This window comes from Armigeres subalbatus, chromosome 1 (assembly GCF_024139115.2).
Source record: "Armigeres subalbatus isolate Guangzhou_Male chromosome 1, GZ_Asu_2, whole genome shotgun sequence".
NCBI lineage: Eukaryota > Metazoa > Arthropoda > Insecta > Diptera > Culicidae > Armigeres > Armigeres subalbatus.
The window spans coordinates 285,754,653-285,770,304 of NC_085139.1; positions in this window are offsets into that span (position 1 = coordinate 285,754,653).

The following is a 15,652-nucleotide window of genomic DNA, read 5'->3' on the forward strand; positions in this document are numbered from 1 at the left end:
GGTTTGGTTGGTTTGGTTGGTTTGGTTGGTTTGGTTGGTTTGGTTGGTTTGGTTGGTTTGGTTGGTTTGGTTGGTTTGGTTGGTTTGGTTGGTTTGGGTTGGTTTGGTTGGTTTGGTTGGTTTGGTTGGTTTGGTTGGTTTGGTTGGTTTGGTTGGTTTGGTTGGTTTGGTTGGTTTGGTTTGGTTGGTTTGGTTGGTTTGGTTGGTTTGGTTGGTTTGGTTGGTTTGGTTGGTTTGGTTGGTTTGGTTGGTTTGGTTGGTTTGGTTGGTTTGGTTGGTTTGGTTGGTTTGGTTGGTTTGGTTGGTTTGGTTGGTTTGGTTGGTTTGGTTGGTTTGGTTGGTTTGGTTGGTTTGGTTGGTTTGGTTGGTTTGGTTGGTTTGGTTGGTTTGGTTGGTTTGGTTGGTTTGGTTGGTTTGGTTGGTTTGGTTGGTTTGGTTGGTTTGGTTGGTTTGGTTGGTTTGGTTGGTTTGGTTGGTTTGGTTGGTTTGGTTGGTTTGGTTGGTTTGGTTGGTTTGGTTGGTTTGGTTGGTTTGGTTGGTTTGGTTGGTTTGGTTGGTTTGGTTGGTTTGGTTGGTTTGGTTGGTTTGGTTGGTTTGGTTGGTTTGGTTGGTTTGGTTGGTTTGGTTGGTTTGGTTGGTTTGGTTGGTTTGGTTGGTTTGGTTGGTTTGGTTGGTTTGGTTGGTTTGGTTGGTTTGGTTGGTTTGGTTGGTTTGGTTGGTTTGGGTTGGTTTGGTTGGTTTGGTTGGTTTGGTTGGTTTGGTTGGTTTGGTTGGTTTGGTTGGTTTGGTTGGTTTGGTTGGTTTGGTTGGTTTGGTTGGTTTGGTTGGTTTGGTTGGTTTGGTTGGTTTGGTTGGTTTGGTTGGTTTGGTTGGTTTGGTTGGTTTGGTTGGTTTGGTTGGTTTGGTTGGTTTGGTTTGGTTGGTTTGGTTGGTTTGGTTGGTTTGGTTGGTTTGGTTGGTTTGGTTGGTTTGGTTGGTTTGGTTGGTTTGGTTGGTTTGGTTGGTTTGGTTGGTTTGGTTGGTTGGTTTGGTTGGTTTGGTTGGTTTGGTTGGTTTGGTTGGTTTGGTTGGTTTGGTTGGTTTGGTTGGTTTGGTTGGTTTGGTTGGTTTGGTTGGTTTGGTTGGTTTGGTTGGTTTGGTTGGTTTGGTTGGTTTGGTTGGTTTGGTTGGTTTGGTTGGTTTGGTTGGTTTGGTTGGTTTGGTTGGTTTGGTTGGTTTGGTTGGTTTGGTTGGTTTGGTTGGTTTGGTTGGGTTGGTTTGGTTGGTTTGGTTGGTTTGGTTGGTTTGGTTGGTTTGGTTGGTTTGGTTGGTTTGGTTGGTTTGGTTGGTTTGGTTGGTTTGGTTGGTTTGGGTTGGTTTGGTTGGTTGGTTTGGTTGGTTTGGTTGGTTTGGTTGGTTTGGTTGGTTTGGTTGGTTTGGTTGGTTTGGTTGGTTTGGTTGGTTTGGTTGGTTTGGGTTGGTTGGTTTGGTTGGTTTGGTTGGTTTGGTTGGTTTGGTTGGGTTGGTTTGGTTGGTTTGGTTGGTTTGGTTGGTTTGGTTGGTTTGGTTGGTTTGGTTGGTTTGGTTGGTTTTGGTTGGTTTGGTTGGTTTGGTTGGTTTGGTTGGTTTGGTTGGTTTGGTTGGTTTGGTTGGTTTGGTTGGTTTGGTTGGTTTGGTTGGTTTGGTTGGTTTGGTTGGTTTGGTTGGTTTGGTTGGTTTGGTTGGTTGGTTTGGTTTGGGTTGGTTTGGTTGGTTTGGTTGGTTTGGTTGGTTTGGTTGGTTTGGTTGGTTTGGTTGGTTTGGTTGGTTTGGTTGGTTTGGTTGGTTTGGTTGGTTTGGTTGGTTTGGTTGGTTTGGTTGGTTTGGTTGGTTTGGTTGGTTTGGTTGGTTTGGTTGGTTTGGTTGGTTTGGTTGGTTTGGTTGGTTTGGTTGGTTTGGTTGGTTTGGTTGGTTTGGTTGGTTTGGTTGGTTTGGTTGGTTTGGTTGGTTTGGTTGGTTTGGTTGGTTTGGTTGGTTTGGTTGGTTTGGTTGGTTTGGTTGGTTTGGTTGGTTTGGTTGGTTTGGTTGGTTTGGTTGGTTTGGTTGGTTGGTTTGGTTGGTTTGGTTGGTTTGGTTGGTTTGGTTGGTTTGGTTGGTTGGTTTGGTTTGGTTTGGTTGGTTTGGTTGGTTTGGTTGGTTTGGTTGGTTTGGTTGGTTGGGTTGGTTTGGTTGGTTTGGTTGGTTTGGTTGGTTTGGTTGGTTTGGTTGGTTTGGTTGGTTTGGTTGGTTTGGTTGGTTTGGTTGGTTTGGTTGGTTTGGTTGGTTTGGTTGGTTTGGTTGGTTTGGTTGGTTTGGTTGGTTTGGGTTGGTTTGGTTGGTTTGGTTGGTTTGGTTGGTTTGGTTGGTTTGGTTGGTTTGGTTGGTTTGGTTGGTTTGGTTGGTTTGGTTGGTTTGGTTGGTTTGGTTGGTTTGGTTGGTTTGGTTGGTTTGGTTGGTTTGGTTGGTTTGGTTGGTTTGGTTGGTTTGGTTGGTTTGGTTGGTTTGGTTGGTTTGGTTGGTTTGGTTGGTTTGGTTGGTTTGGTTGGTTTGGTTGGTTTGGTTGGTTTGGTTGGTTTGGTTGGTTTGGTTGGTTTGGTTGGTTTGGTTGGTTTGGTTGGTTTGGTTGGTTTGGTTGGTTTGGTTGGTTTGGTTGGTTTGGTTGGTTTGGTTGGTTTGGTTGGTTTGGTTGGTTTGGTTGGTTTGGTTGGTTTGGTTGGTTTGGTTGGTTTGGTTGGTTTGGTTGGTTTGGTTGGTTTGGTTGGTTTGGTTGGTTTGGTTGGTTTGGTTGGTTTGGTTGGTTTGGTTGGTTTGGGTTGGTTTGGTTGGTTTGGTTGGTTTGGTTGGTTTGGTTGGTTTGGTTGGTTTGGTTGGTTTGGTTGGTTTGGTTGGTTTGGTTGGTTTGGTTGGTTTGGTTGGTTTGGTTGGTTTGGATTGGTTTGGTTGGTTTGGTTGGTTTGGTTGGTTTGGTTGGTTTGGTTGGTTTGGTTGGTTTGGTTGGTTTGGTTGGTTTGGGTTGGTTTGGTTGGTTTGGTTGGTTTGGTTGGTTTGGTTGGTTTGGTTGGTTTGGTTGGTTTGGGTTGGTTTGGTTGGTTTGGTTGGTTTGGTTGGTTTGGTTGGTTTGGTTGGTTTGGTTGGTTGGTTTGGTTGGTTTGGTTGGTTTGGTTGGTTTGGTTGGTTTGGTTGGTTTGGTTGGTTTGGGTTGGTTTGGTTGGTTTGGTTGGTTTGGTTGGTTTGGTTGGTTTGGTTGGTTTGGTTGGTTTGGTTGGTTTGGTTGGTTTGGTTGGTTTGGTTGGTTTGGTTGGTTTGGTTGGTTTGGTTGGTTTGGTTGGTTTGGTTGGTTTGGTTGGTTTGGTTGGTTTGGTTGGTTTGGTTGGTTTGGTTGGTTTGGTTGGTTTGGTTGGTTTGGTTGGTTTGGTTTGGTTGGGTTGGATTGGTTTGGTTGGTTTGGTTGGTTTGGTTGGTTTGGTTGGTTTGGTTGGTTTGGTTGGTTTGGTTGGTTTGGTTGGTTTGGTTGGTTTGGTTGGTTTGGTTGGTTTGGTTGGTTTGGTTGGTTTGGTTGGTTTGGTTGGTTTGGGTTGGGTTGGTTTGGTTGGTTTGGTTGGTTTGGTTGGTTTGGTTGGTTTGGTTGGTTTGGTTGGTTTGGTTGGTTTGGTTGGTTTGGTTGGTTTGGTTGGTTTGGTTGGTTTGGTTGGTTTGGTTGGTTTGGTTGGTTTGGTTGGTTTGGTTGGTTGGTTTGGTTGGTTTGGTTGGTTTGGTTGGGTTGGTTTGGTTGGTTTGGTTTGGTTTGGTTTGGTTTGGTTTGGTTTGGTTGGTTTGGTTGGTTTGGTTGGTTTGGTTGGTTTGGTTGGTTTGGTTGGTTTGGTTGGTTTGGTTGGTTTGGTTGGTTTGGTTGGTTTGGTTGGTTTGGTTGGTTTGGTTGGTTTGGTTGGTTTGGTTGGTTTGGTTGGTTTGGTTGGTTTGGTTGGGTTGGTTTGGTTGGTTTGGTTGGTTTGGTTGGTTTGGTTGGTTTGGTTGGTTTGGTTGGTTTGGTTGGTTTGGTTGGTTTGGTTGGTTTGGTTGGTTTGGTTGGTTTGGTTGGTTTGGTTGGTTTGGTTGGTTTGGTTGGTTGGTTTGGTTGGTTTGGTTGGTTTGGTTGGTTTGGTTGGTTTGGTTGGTTTGGTTGGTTTGGTTGGTTTGGTTGGTTTGGTTGGTTTGGTTGGTTTGGTTGGTTTGGTTGGTTTGGTTGGTTTGGTTGGTTTGGTTGGTTTGGTTGGTTTGGTTGGTTTGGTTGGTTTGGTTGGTTTGGTTGGTTTGGTTGGTTTGGTTGGTTTGGTTGGTTTGGTTGGTTTGGTTGGTTTGGTTGGTTTGGTTGGTTTGGTTGGTTTGGTTGGTTTGGTTGGTTTGGTTGGTTTGGTTGGTTTGGTTGGTTTGGTTGGTTTGGTTGGTTTGGTTGGTTTGGTTGGTTTGGTTGGTTTGGTTGGTTTGGTTGGTTTGGTTGGTTTGGTTGGTTTGGTTGGTTTGGTTGGTTTGGTTGGTTTGGTTGGTTTGGTTGGTTTGGTTGGTTTGGTTGGTTTGGTTGGTTGGTTTGGTTGGTTTGGTTGGTTTGGTTGGTTTGGTTGGTTTGGTTGGTTTGGTTGGTTTGGTTGGGTTGGTTTGGGTTGGTTTGGTTGGTTTGGTTGGTTTGGTTGGTTTGGTTGGTTTGGTTGGTTTGGTTGGTTTGGTTGGTTGGTTGGTTGGTTTGGTTGGTTTGGTTGGTTTGGTTGGTTTGGTTGGTTTGGTTGGTTTGGTTGGTTTGGTTGGTTTGGTTGGTTTGGTTTGGTTGGTTTGGTTGGTTTGGTTGGTTTGGTTGGTTTGGTTGGTTTGGTTGGTTTGGTTGGTTTGGTTGGTTTGGTTGGTTTGGTTGGTTTGGTTGGTTTGGTTGGTTTGGTTGGTTTGGTTGGTTTGGTTGGTTTGGTTGGTTTGGTTGGTTTGGTTGGTTTGGTTGGTTTGGTTGGTTTGGGTTGGTTTGGTTGGTTTGGTTGGTTTGGTTGGTTTGGTTGGTTTGGTTGGTTTGGTTGGTTTGGTTGGTTTGGTTGGTTTGGTTGGTTTGGTTGGTTTGGTTGGTTTGGTTGGTTTGGTTGGTTTGGTTGGTTTGGTTGGTTTGGTTGGTTTGGTTGGTTTGGTTGGTTTGGTTGGTTTGGTTGGTTTGGGTTGGGTTGGTTTGGTTGGTTTGGTTGGTTTGGTTGGTTTGGTTGGTTTGGTTGGTTTGGTTGGTTTGGTTGGTTTGGTTGGTTTGGTTGGTTTGGTTGGTTTGGTTGGTTTGGTTGGTTTGGTTGGTTTGGTTGGTTGGTTGGTTGGTTTGGTTGGTTTGGTTGGTTTGGTTGGTTTGGTTGGTTTGGTTGGTTTGGTTGGTTTGGTTGGTTTGGTTGGTTTGGTTGGTTTGGTTGGTTTGGTTGGTTTGGGTTGGTTTGGTTGGTTTGGTTGGTTTGGTTGGTTTGGTTGGTTTGGTTGGTTTGGTTGGTTTGGTTGGTTTGGTTGGTTTGGTTGGTTTGGTTGGTTTGGTTGGTTTGGTTGGTTTGGTTGGTTTGGTTGGTTTGGTTGGTTTGGTTGGTTTGGTTGGTTTGGTTGGTTTGGTTGGTTTGGTTGGTTTGGTTGGTTTGGTTGGTTTGGTTGGTTTGGTTGGTTTGGTTGGTTTGGTTGGTTTGGTTGGTTTGGTTGGTTTGGTTGGTTTGGTTGGTTTGGTTGGTTTGGTTGGTTTGGTTGGTTTGGTTGGTTTGGTTGGTTTGGTTGGTTTGGTTGGTTTGGTTGGTTTGGGTTGGTTGGTTTGGTTGGTTTGGTTGGTTTGGTTGGTTTGGTTGGTTTGGTTGGTTTGGTTGGTTTGGTTGGTTTGGTTGGTTTGGTTGGTTTGGTTGGTTTGGTTGGTTTGGTTGGTTTGGTTGGTTTGGTTGGTTTGGTTGGTTTGGTTGGTTTGGTTGGTTTGGTTGGTTTGGTTGGTTTGGTTGGTTTGGTTGGTTTGGTTGGTTTGGTTGGTTTGGTTGGTTTGGTTGGTTTGGTTGGTTTGGGTTGGTTGGTTTGGTTGGTTTGGTTGGTTTGGTTGGTTTGGTTGGTTTGGTTGGTTTGGGTTGGTTTGGTTGGTTTGGTTGGTTTGGTTGGTTTGGGTTGGTTTGGTTGGTTTGGTTGGTTTGGTTGGTTTGGTTGGTTTGGGTTGGTTTGGTTGGTTTGGTTGGTTTGGTTGGTTTGGTTGGTTTGGTTGGTTTGGTTGGTTTGGTTGGTTTGGTTGGTTTGGTTGGTTTGGTTGGTTTGGTTGGTTTGGTTGGTTTGGTTGGTTTGGTTGGTTTGGTTGGTTTGGTTGGTTTGGTTGGTTTGGTTGGTTTGGTTGGTTTGGTTGGTTTGGTTGGTTTGGTTGGTTTGGTTGGTTTGGTTGGTTTGGGTTGGTTTGGTTGGTTTGGTTGGTTTGGTTGGTTTGGTTGGTTTGGTTGGTTTGGTTGGTTTGGTTGGTTTGGTTGGTTTGGTTGGTTTGGTTGGTTTGGTTGGTTTGGTTGGTTTGGGTTGGGTTGGTTTGGTTGGTTTGGTTGGTTTGGTTGGTTTGGTTGGTTTGGTTGGTTTGGTTGGTTTGGTTGGGTTGGTTTGGTTGGTTTGGTTGGTTTGGTTGGTTTGGTTGGTTTGGTTGGTTTGGTTGGTTTGGTTGGTTTGGTTGGTTTGGTTGGTTTGGTTGGTTTGGTTGGTTTGGTTGGTTTGGTTGGTTTGGTTGGTTTGGTTGGTTTGGTTGGTTTGGTTGGTTTGGTTGGTTGGTTGGGTTGGTTTGGTTGGTTTGGTTGGTTTGGTTGGTTTGGTTGGTTTGGTTGGTTTGGTTGGTTTGGTTGGTTTGGTTGGTTTGGTTGGTTTGGTTGGTTTGGTTGGTTGGTTTGGTTGGTTTGGTTGGTTTGGTTGGTTTGGTTGGTTTGGTTGGTTTGGTTGGTTTGGTTGGTTTGGTTGGTTTGGTTGGTTTGGTTGGTTTGGTTGGTTTGGTTGGTTTGGTTGGTTTGGTTGGTTTGGTTGGTTTGGTTGGTTTGGTTGGTTTGGGTTGGTTTGGTTGGTTTGGTTGGTTTGGTTGGTTTGGTTGGTTTGGTTGGTTTGGTTGGTTTGGTTGGTTTGGTTGGTTTGGTTGGTTTGGTTGGTTTGGTTGGTTTGGTTGGTTTGGTTGGTTTGGTTGGTTTGGTTGGTTTGGTTGGTTTGGTTGGTTTGGTTGGTTTGGTTGGTTTGGTTGGTTTGGTTGGTTTGGTTGGTTTGGTTGGTTTGGTTGGTTTGGTTGGTTTGGTTGGTTTGGTTGGTTTGGTTGGTTTGGTTGGTTTGGTTGGTTTGGTTGGTTTGGTTGGGTTGGTTGGGTTGGTTTGGTTGGTTTGGTTGGTTTGGTTGGGTTGGTTTGGTTGGTTTGGTTGGTTTGGTTGGTTTGGTTGGTTTGGTTGGTTTGGTTGGTTTGGTTGGTTTGGTTGGTTTGGTTGGTTTGGTTGGTTTGGTTGGTTTGGTTGGTTTGGTTGGTTTGGTTGGTTTGGTTGGTTTGGTTGGTTTGGTTGGTTTGGTTGGTTTGGTTGGTTTGGTTGGTTTGGTTGGTTTGGTTGGTTTGGTTGGTTTGGTTGGTTTGGTTGGTTTGGATTGGTTTGGTTGGTTTGGTTGGTTTGGGTTGGTTTGGTTGGTTTGGTTGGTTTGGTTGGTTTGGTTGGTTTGGTTGGTTTGGTTGGTTTGGTTGGTTTGGTTGGTTTGGTTGGTTTGGTTGGTTTGGTTGGTTTGGTTGGTTTGGTTGGTTTGGTTGGGTTGGTTTGGTTGGTTTGGTTGGTTTGGTTGGTTTGGTTGGTTTGGTTGGTTTGGTTTGTTTGGTTTTTTGTTGGGTTTGGTTTGGGTTGGGTTGGTTTGGTTGGTTTGGTTGGTTTGGTTGGTTTGGTTGGTTTGGTTGGTTTGGGTTGGTTTGGTTGGTTTGGTTGGTTTGGTTGGTTTGGTTGGTTTGGTTGGTTTGGATTGGTTGGTTTGGTTGGTTTGGTTGGTTTGGTTGGTTTGGTTGGTTTGGTTGGTTTGGTTGGTTTGGTTGGTTTGGTTGGTTTGGTTGGTTTGGTTGGTTTGGTTGGTTTGGTTGGTTTGGTTGGTTTGGTTGGTTTGGTTGGTTTGGTTGGTTTGGTTGGTTTGGTTGGTTTGGTTGGTTTGGTTGGTTTGGTTGGTTTGGGTTGGTTTGGTTTGGGTTGGTTTGGTTGGTTTGGTTGGTTTGGTTGGTTTGGTTGGTTTGGTTGGTTTGGTTGGTTTGGTTGGTTTGGTTGGTTTGGTTGGTTTGGTTGGTTTGGTTGGTTTGGTTGGTTTGGTTGGTTTGGTTGGTTTGGTTGGTTTGGTTGGTTTGGTTGGTTTGGTTGGTTTGGTTGGTTTGGTTGGTTTGGTTGGTTTGGGTTGGTTTGGTTGGTTTGGTTGGTTTGGTTGGTTTGGTTGGTTTGGTTGGTTTGGTTGGTTTGGTTGGTTTGGTTGGTTTGGTTGGTTGGTTTGGTTGGTTTGGTTGGTTTGGTTGGTTTGGTTGGTTTGGTTGGTTTGGTTGGTTTGGGTTGGTTTGGTTGGTTTGGTTGGTTTGGTTGGTTTGGTTGGTTTGGTTGGTTTGGTTGGTTTGGTTGGTTTGGTTGGTTTGGTTGGTTTGGTTGGTTTGGTTGGTTTGGTTGGTTTGGTTGGTTTGGTTGGTTTGGTTGGTTTGGTTGGTTTGGTTGGTTTGGTTGGTTTGGTTGGTTTGGTTGGTTTGGTTGGTTTGGTTGGTTTGGTTGGTTTGGTTGGTTTGGTTGGTTTGGATTGGTTTGGTTGGTTTGGTTGGTTTGGTTGGTTTGGGTTGGTTTGGTTGGTTTGGTTGGTTTGGTTGGGTTGGTTTGGTTGGTTTGGTTGGTTTGGTTGGTTTGGTTGGTTTGGTTGGTTTGGTTGGTTTGGTTGGTTTGGTTGGTTTGGTTGGTTTGGTTGGTTTGGTTGGTTTGGTTGGTTTGGTTGGTTTGGGTTGGTTTGGTTGGTTTGGTTGGTTTGGTTGGTTTGGTTGGTTTGGTTGGTTTGGTTGGTTTGGATTGGTTTGGTTGGTTTGGTTGGTTTGGTTGGTTTGGTTGGTTTGGTTGGTTTGGTTGGTTTGGTTGGTTTGGTTGGTTTGGTTGGTTTGGTTGGTTTGGTTGGTTTGGTTGGTTTGGTTGGTTTGGTTGGTTTGGTTGGTTTGGTTGGTTTGGTTGGTTTGGTTGGTTTGGTTGGTTGGTTGGGTTGGTTTGGTTGGTTTGGTTGGTTTGGTTGGTTTGGTTGGTTTGGTTGGTTTGGTTGGTTTGGTTGGTTTGGTTGGTTTGGTTGGTTTGGTTGGTTTGGTTGGTTTGGTTGGTTTGGTTGGTTTGGTTGGTTTGGGTTGGTTTGGTTGGTTTGGTTGGTTTGGTTGGTTTGGTTGGTTTGGTTGGTTTGGATTGGTTTGGTTGGTTTGGTTGGTTTGGTTGGTTTGGTTGGTTTGGTTGGTTTGGTTGGTTTGGTTGGTTTGGTTGGTTTGGATTGGTTTGGTTGGTTTGGTTGGTTTGGTTGGTTTGGTTGGTTTGGTTGGGTTGGTTTGGTTGGTTTGGTTGGTTTGGTTGGTTTGGTTGGTTTGGTTGGTTTGGTTGGTTTGGTTGGGTTGGTTTGGTTGGTTTGGTTGGTTTGGTTGGTTTGGGTTGGTTTGGTTGGTTTGGTTGGTTTGGTTGGTTTGGTTGGTTTGGTTGGTTTGGTTGGTTTGGTTGGTTTGGTTTGGTTTGGTTGGTTTGGTTTGGTTGGTTTGGTTGGTTTGGTTGGTTTGGTTGGTTTGGTTGGTTTGGTTGGTTTGGTTGGTTTGGTTGGTTTGGTTGGTTTGGTTTGGTTGGTTTGGTTGGTTTGGTTGGTTTGGTTGGTTTGGTTGGTTTGGTTGGTTTGGTTGGTTTGGTTGGTTTGGTTGGTTTGGGTTGGTTTGGTTGGTTTGGTTGGTTTGGTTGGTTTGGTTGGTTTGGTTGGTTTGGTTGGTTTGGTTGGTTTGGTTGGTTTGGTTGGTTTGGTTGGTTTGGTTGGTTTGGTTGGTTTGGTTGGTTTGGTTGGTTTGGTTGGTTTGGTTGGTTTGGGTTGGTTTGGTTGGTTTGGTTGGTTTGGTTGGTTTGGTTGGTTTGGTTGGTTTGGTTGGTTTGGTTGGTTTGGTTGGTTTGGTTGGTTTGGTTGGTTTGGTTGGTTTGGTTGGTTTGGGTTGGTTTGGTTGGTTTGGTTGGTTTGGTTGGTTTGGTTGGTTTGGTTGGTTTGGTTGGTTTGGTTGGTTTGGTTGGTTGGTTTGGTTGGTTTGGTTGGTTTGGTTGGTTTGGTTGGTTTGGTTGGTTTGGTTGGTTTGGTTGGTTTGGTTGGTTTGGTTGGTTTGGTTGGTTTGGTTGGTTTGGTTGGTTGGATTGGTTTGGTTTGGTTGGTTTGGTTGGTTTGGTTGGTTTGGTTGGTTTGGTTGGTTTGGTTGGTTTGGTTGGTTGGGTTGGTTGGTTTGGGTTGGTTTGGTTGGTTTGGTTGGTTTGGTTGGTTTGGTTGGTTTGGTTGGTTTGGTTGGTTTGGTTGGTTTGGTTGGTTTGGTTGGTTTGGTTGGTTTGGTTGGTTTGGTTGGTTTGGTTGGTTTGGTTGGTTTGGTTGGTTTGGTTGGTTTGGTTGGTTTGGTTGGTTTGGTTGGTTTGGTTGGTTTGGTTGGTTTGGGTTGGTTTGGTTGGTTTGGTTGGTTTGGTTGGTTTGGTTGGTTTGGTTGGTTTGGTTGGTTTGGTTGGTTTGGTTGGTTTGGTTGGTTTGGTTGGTTTGGTTGGTTTGGTTGGTTTGGTTGGTTTGGTTGGTTTGGTTGGTTTGGGTTGGTTTGGTTGGTTTGGTTGGTTTGGTTGGTTTGGTTGGTTTGGATTGGTTTGGTTGGTTTGGTTGGTTTGGTTGGTTTGGTTGGTTTGGTTGGTTTGGTTGGTTTGGTTGGTTTGGTTGGTTTGGTTGGTTTGGTTGGTTTGGTTGGTTTGGTTGGTTTGGTTGGTTTGGTTGGTTTGGGTTGGTTTGGTTGGTTTGGTTGGTTTGGTTGGTTTGGTTGGTTTGGTTGGTTTGGTTGGTTTGGTTTGGTTGGTTTGGTTGGTTTGGTTGGTTTGGTTGGTTTGGTTGGTTTGGTTGGTTTGGTTGGTTTGGTTGGTTTGGTTGGTTTGGTTGGTTTGGTTGGTTTGGTTGGTTTGGTTGGTTTGGTTGGTTTGGTTGGTTTGGTTGGTTTGGATTGGTTTGGTTGGTTTGGTTGGTTTGGTTGGTTTGGTTGGTTTGGTTGGTTTGGTTGGTTTGGTTGGTTTGGATTGGTTTGGTTGGTTTGGTTGGTTTGGTTGGTTTGGTTGGTTTGGTTGGTTTGGTTGGTTTGGTTGGTTTGGTTGGTTTGGTTGGTTTGGTTGGTTTGGTTGGTTTGGTTGGTTTGGTTGGTTTGGTTGGTTTGGTTGGTTTGGTTGGTTTGGTTGGTTTGGTTGGTTTGGTTGGTTTGGTTGGTTTGGTTGGTTTGGTTGGTTTGGTTGGTTTGGTTGGTTTGGTTGGTTTGGTTGGTTTGGGTTGGTTTGGTTGGTTTGGTTGGTTTGGTTGGTTTGGTTGGTTTGGTTGGTTTGGATTGGTTTGGTTGGTTTGGTTGGTTTGGTTGGTTTGGTTGGTTTGGTTGGTTTGGTTGGTTTGGTTGGTTTGGTTGGTTTGGTTGGTTTGGTTGGTTTGGTTGGTTTGGGTTGGTTTGGTTGGTTTGGTTGGTTTGGTTGGTTTGGTTGGTTTGGTTGGTTTGGTTGGTTTGGTTGGTTTGGTTGGTTTGGTTGGTTTGGTTGGTTTGGTTGGTTTGGTTGGTTTGGTTGGTTTGGTTGGTTTGGTTGGTTTGGTTGGTTTGGTTGGTTTGGTTGGTTTGGTTGGTTTGGTTGGTTTGGTTGGTTTGGTTGGTTTGGTTGGTTTGGTTGGTTTGGTTGGTTTGGTTGGTTTGGTTGGTTTGGTTGGTTTGGTTGGTTTGGTTGGTTTGGGTTGGTTTGGTTGGTTTGGTTGGTTTGGTTGGTTTGGGTTGGTTTGGTTGGTTTGGTTGGTTTGGTTGGTTTGGTTGGTTTGGTTGGTTTGGTTGGTTTGGTTGGTTTGGTTGGTTTGGTTTGGTTTGGGTTGGTTGGTTTGGTTGGTTTGGTTGGTTTGGTTGGTTTGGTTGGTTTGGTTGGTTTGGTTGGTTTGGTTTGGGTTGGTTTGGTTGGTTTGGTTGGTTTGGTTGGTTTGGTTGGTTTGGTTGGTTTGGTTGGTTTGGTTGGTTTGGTTGGTTTGGTTGGTTTGGTTGGTTTGGTTGGTTTGGTTGGTTTGGTTGGTTTGGTTGGTTTGGTTGGTTTGGTTGGTTTGGTTGGTTTGGTTGGTTTGGGTTGGTTTGGTTGGTTTGGTTGGTTTGGTTGGTTTGGTTGGTTTGGTTGGTTTGGTTGGTTTGGTTGGTTTGGTTGGTTTGGTTGGTTTGGTTGGTTTGGTTGGTTTGGTTGGTTTGGTTGGTTTGGTTGGTTTGGTTGGTTTGGTTGGTTTGGTTGGTTTGGTTGGTTTGGTTTGGTTGGTTTGGTTGGTTTGGTTGGTTTGGTTGGTTTGGTTGGTTTGGTTGGTTTGGTTGGTTTGGTTGGTTTGGATTGGTTTGGTTGGTTTGGTTGGTTTGGTTGGTTTGGTTGGTTTGGTTGGTTTGGTTGGTTTGGTTGGTTTGGTTGGTTTGGTTGGTTTGGTTGGTTTGGTTGGTTTGGGTTGGTTTGGTTGGTTTGGTTGGTTTGGTTGGGTTGGTTTGGTTGGTTTGGTTGGTTTGGTTGGTTTGGTTGGTTTGGTTGGTTTGGTTGGTTTGGTTGGATTGGTTTGGTTGGTTTGGTTGGTTTGGTTGGTTTGGTTGGTTTGGTTGGTTTGGTTTGGTTTGGGTTGGTTTGGTTGGTTTGGTTGGTTTGGTTGGTTTGGTTGGTTTGGTTGGTTTGGTTGGTTTGGTTGGTTTGGTTGGTTTGGTTGGTTTGGTTGGTTTGGATTGGTTTGGTTGGTTTGGTTGGTTTGGTTGGTTTGGTTGGTTTGGTTGGTTTGGTTGGTTTGGTTGGTTTGGTTGGTTTGGTTGGTTTGGTTGGTTTGGTTGGGTTGGTTTGGTTGGTTTGGTTGGTTTGGTTGGTTTGGTTGGTTTGGTTGGTTTGGGTTGGTTTGGTTGGTTTGGTTGGTTTGGTTGGTTTGGTTGGTTTGGTTGGTTTGGTTGGTTTGGTTGGTTTGGTTGGTTTGGTTGGTTTGGTTGGTTTGGTTGGTTTGGTTGGTTTGGTTGGTTTGGTTGGTTTGGTTGGTTTGGTTGGTTTGGTTGGGTTTGGTTGGTTTGGTTGGTTTGGTTGGTTTGGTTGGTTTGGTTGGGTTGGGTTGGATTGGTTTGGTTGGTTTGGTTGGTTTGGTTGGTTTGGTTGGTTTGGTTGGTTTGGTTGGTTTGGTTGGTTTGGTTGGTTTGGTTGGTTTGGTTGGTTTGGTTGGTTTGGTTGGTTTGGTTGGTTTGGATTGGTTTGGTTGGTTTGGTTGGTTTGGATTGGTTTGGTTGGTTTGGTTGGTTTGGTTGGTTTGGTTGGTTTGGTTGGTTTGGTTGGTTGGTTGGTTTGGTTGGTTTGGTTGGTTTGGTTGGTTTGGTTGGTTTGGTTGGTTTGGTTGGTTTGGTTGGTTTGGTTGGTTTGGTTGGTTTGGTTGGTTTGGTTGGTTTGGTTGGTTTGGTTGGTTTGGTTGGTTTGGTTGGTTTGGTTGGTTTGGTTGGTTTGGTTGGTTTGGTTGGTTTGGTTGGTTTGGTTGGTTTGGGTTGGTTTGGTTGGTTGGTTGGATTGGTTTGGTTGGTTTGGTTGGTTTGGTTGGTTTGGTTGGTTTGGTTTGGGTTTGGTTTGGTTTGGTTGGTTTGGTTGGTTTGGTTGGGTTGGTTGGTTGGTTGGTTTGGTTGGTTTGGTTGGTTTGGTTTGGTTTGGTTGGTTTGGTTGGTTTGGTTGGTTTGGATTTGGATTTGGATTTATTTGGGATAGCAATTAGACTGATGTTGATTTAATGCTTCGTTTGTGTTTTACATTACATCTACATTCTATTGGATTTATATTTACTAGGCCTCCACTCCTTCCTTTTTCCAAGTTACGTTTTCTTCAAAAAAAATTAATGCAGCTATCTGTTTCTTAAAGAATCTGGAATAGGGACATCCATTGTGTCTTTAAACACTATGAGTTTGTGCTGTTCCGTAAGTGGTTTTACCTCAGAAGAATTCAATCGAAACGCACTGTTTATGTAATTTAGGTGAGTGCTGTCTACTTGAAGGGCATGGTAAATAAATAGAAACGATCACGTGTACCACCACCACCCAGCCACGAACTGTAATGAACAACAACCCTTAAAATATTCATTTCGGGTTTACCGAAACACCGACCAATATTGCACAGTACGCGAAAAGGGATTTGGATGGGATTACACATGGCAGAAGGTTTGTCATGTGCTCTGTGCAACATTATGGTGGGACCTGGGCGGTGGGTATTTGCGGATCGCTTCCCGATGGCAACATCACCGAGATTCGAGTGCGTGGCGGTACGGTTGGTCGAAAAAACATTGTCGAGCTGGAACTTATCAAACTCAGCATCAACTGCACACATGGACGAACGGGTGAAGGCGCGACGTTGCAAAGTGGAATAATTCGTTTATCATTTGTTTGTTTCAAAGACTAATTACTTTTTTGTGGTTTAATTTTAGCGAAATATTGTTAGTTCTGGGAAAACGAAAGGAAGTGGAACAACTTGTCGACTTAATACTTATGGAGATGTATATCAAAAGTGCGAAGCTTTCAAACATGTATTTTGCATTCATTAATTAACTTGGAAATTCAGTAAATCCACTTTCCTACAATCCGTCCCCATGTGCGTTTGGATAAAATTTTAAAATCAGTGATTTTTTTCCTCCTCAGCATGGATATACGACATTCCACTGAACCGCGGATTCTGAACAAGCTCTCGGGTCAGATAACTACAGGTACGATAATGTTCCCCTGAGGTAAGTTATTATAATTAATATTGCTGTCGTGTTTGTTTTCCGCTGAAAATGATGGCAGATATGGTGGCCGATGGGAGTAACGACACGCATTATAAATTATGCAAAAGATACTTTGTACGGTAGGAATATACGTTCCTGGTAAATACTCACCACTATAGGCAGATCAGGCATCAATTGACACACTTGTTAACAGTTTACGCAATGGTAATTCATGATTGTTTGATATACATATCGTTGAAATGCAATTGAACAGTTTCTATTTGTAAATTGCGTAAAAGCGGACTCGGGACTCACCAAGAAGTTTTCCTCTGAGGCTTTATGAACAGTTTGATCAATTTTTAACCGGAAACGCCACAATTAAACGGGTAGCTCTGTCCAATCCATTTATTTTGAACAAAAATCCATTCTCAACATTGTTTAGCAATCACTTGACTATTCGTCGTTCAACAGCAGCTGAAAACCTTGTTTTTCTTGGATGAGTTAAAAAACGTTCCTATATATCCTTTTCACGCAGAGTCAAACACGGAACTTCATTCGCCCTGGCTTATTTGAGGGGGAGGGGGTCAAGATTTTGTGATAGTGCGTACACTAGGTATACACAAAATCGTGACAGGGGGGGGAGGAGGGAGTCTAACAGTGGCGCCGGGAGTGGGTGGGACAGGTAGGACATGTCCTACGCACGAAAAATCATGGGTAGGACAACCTG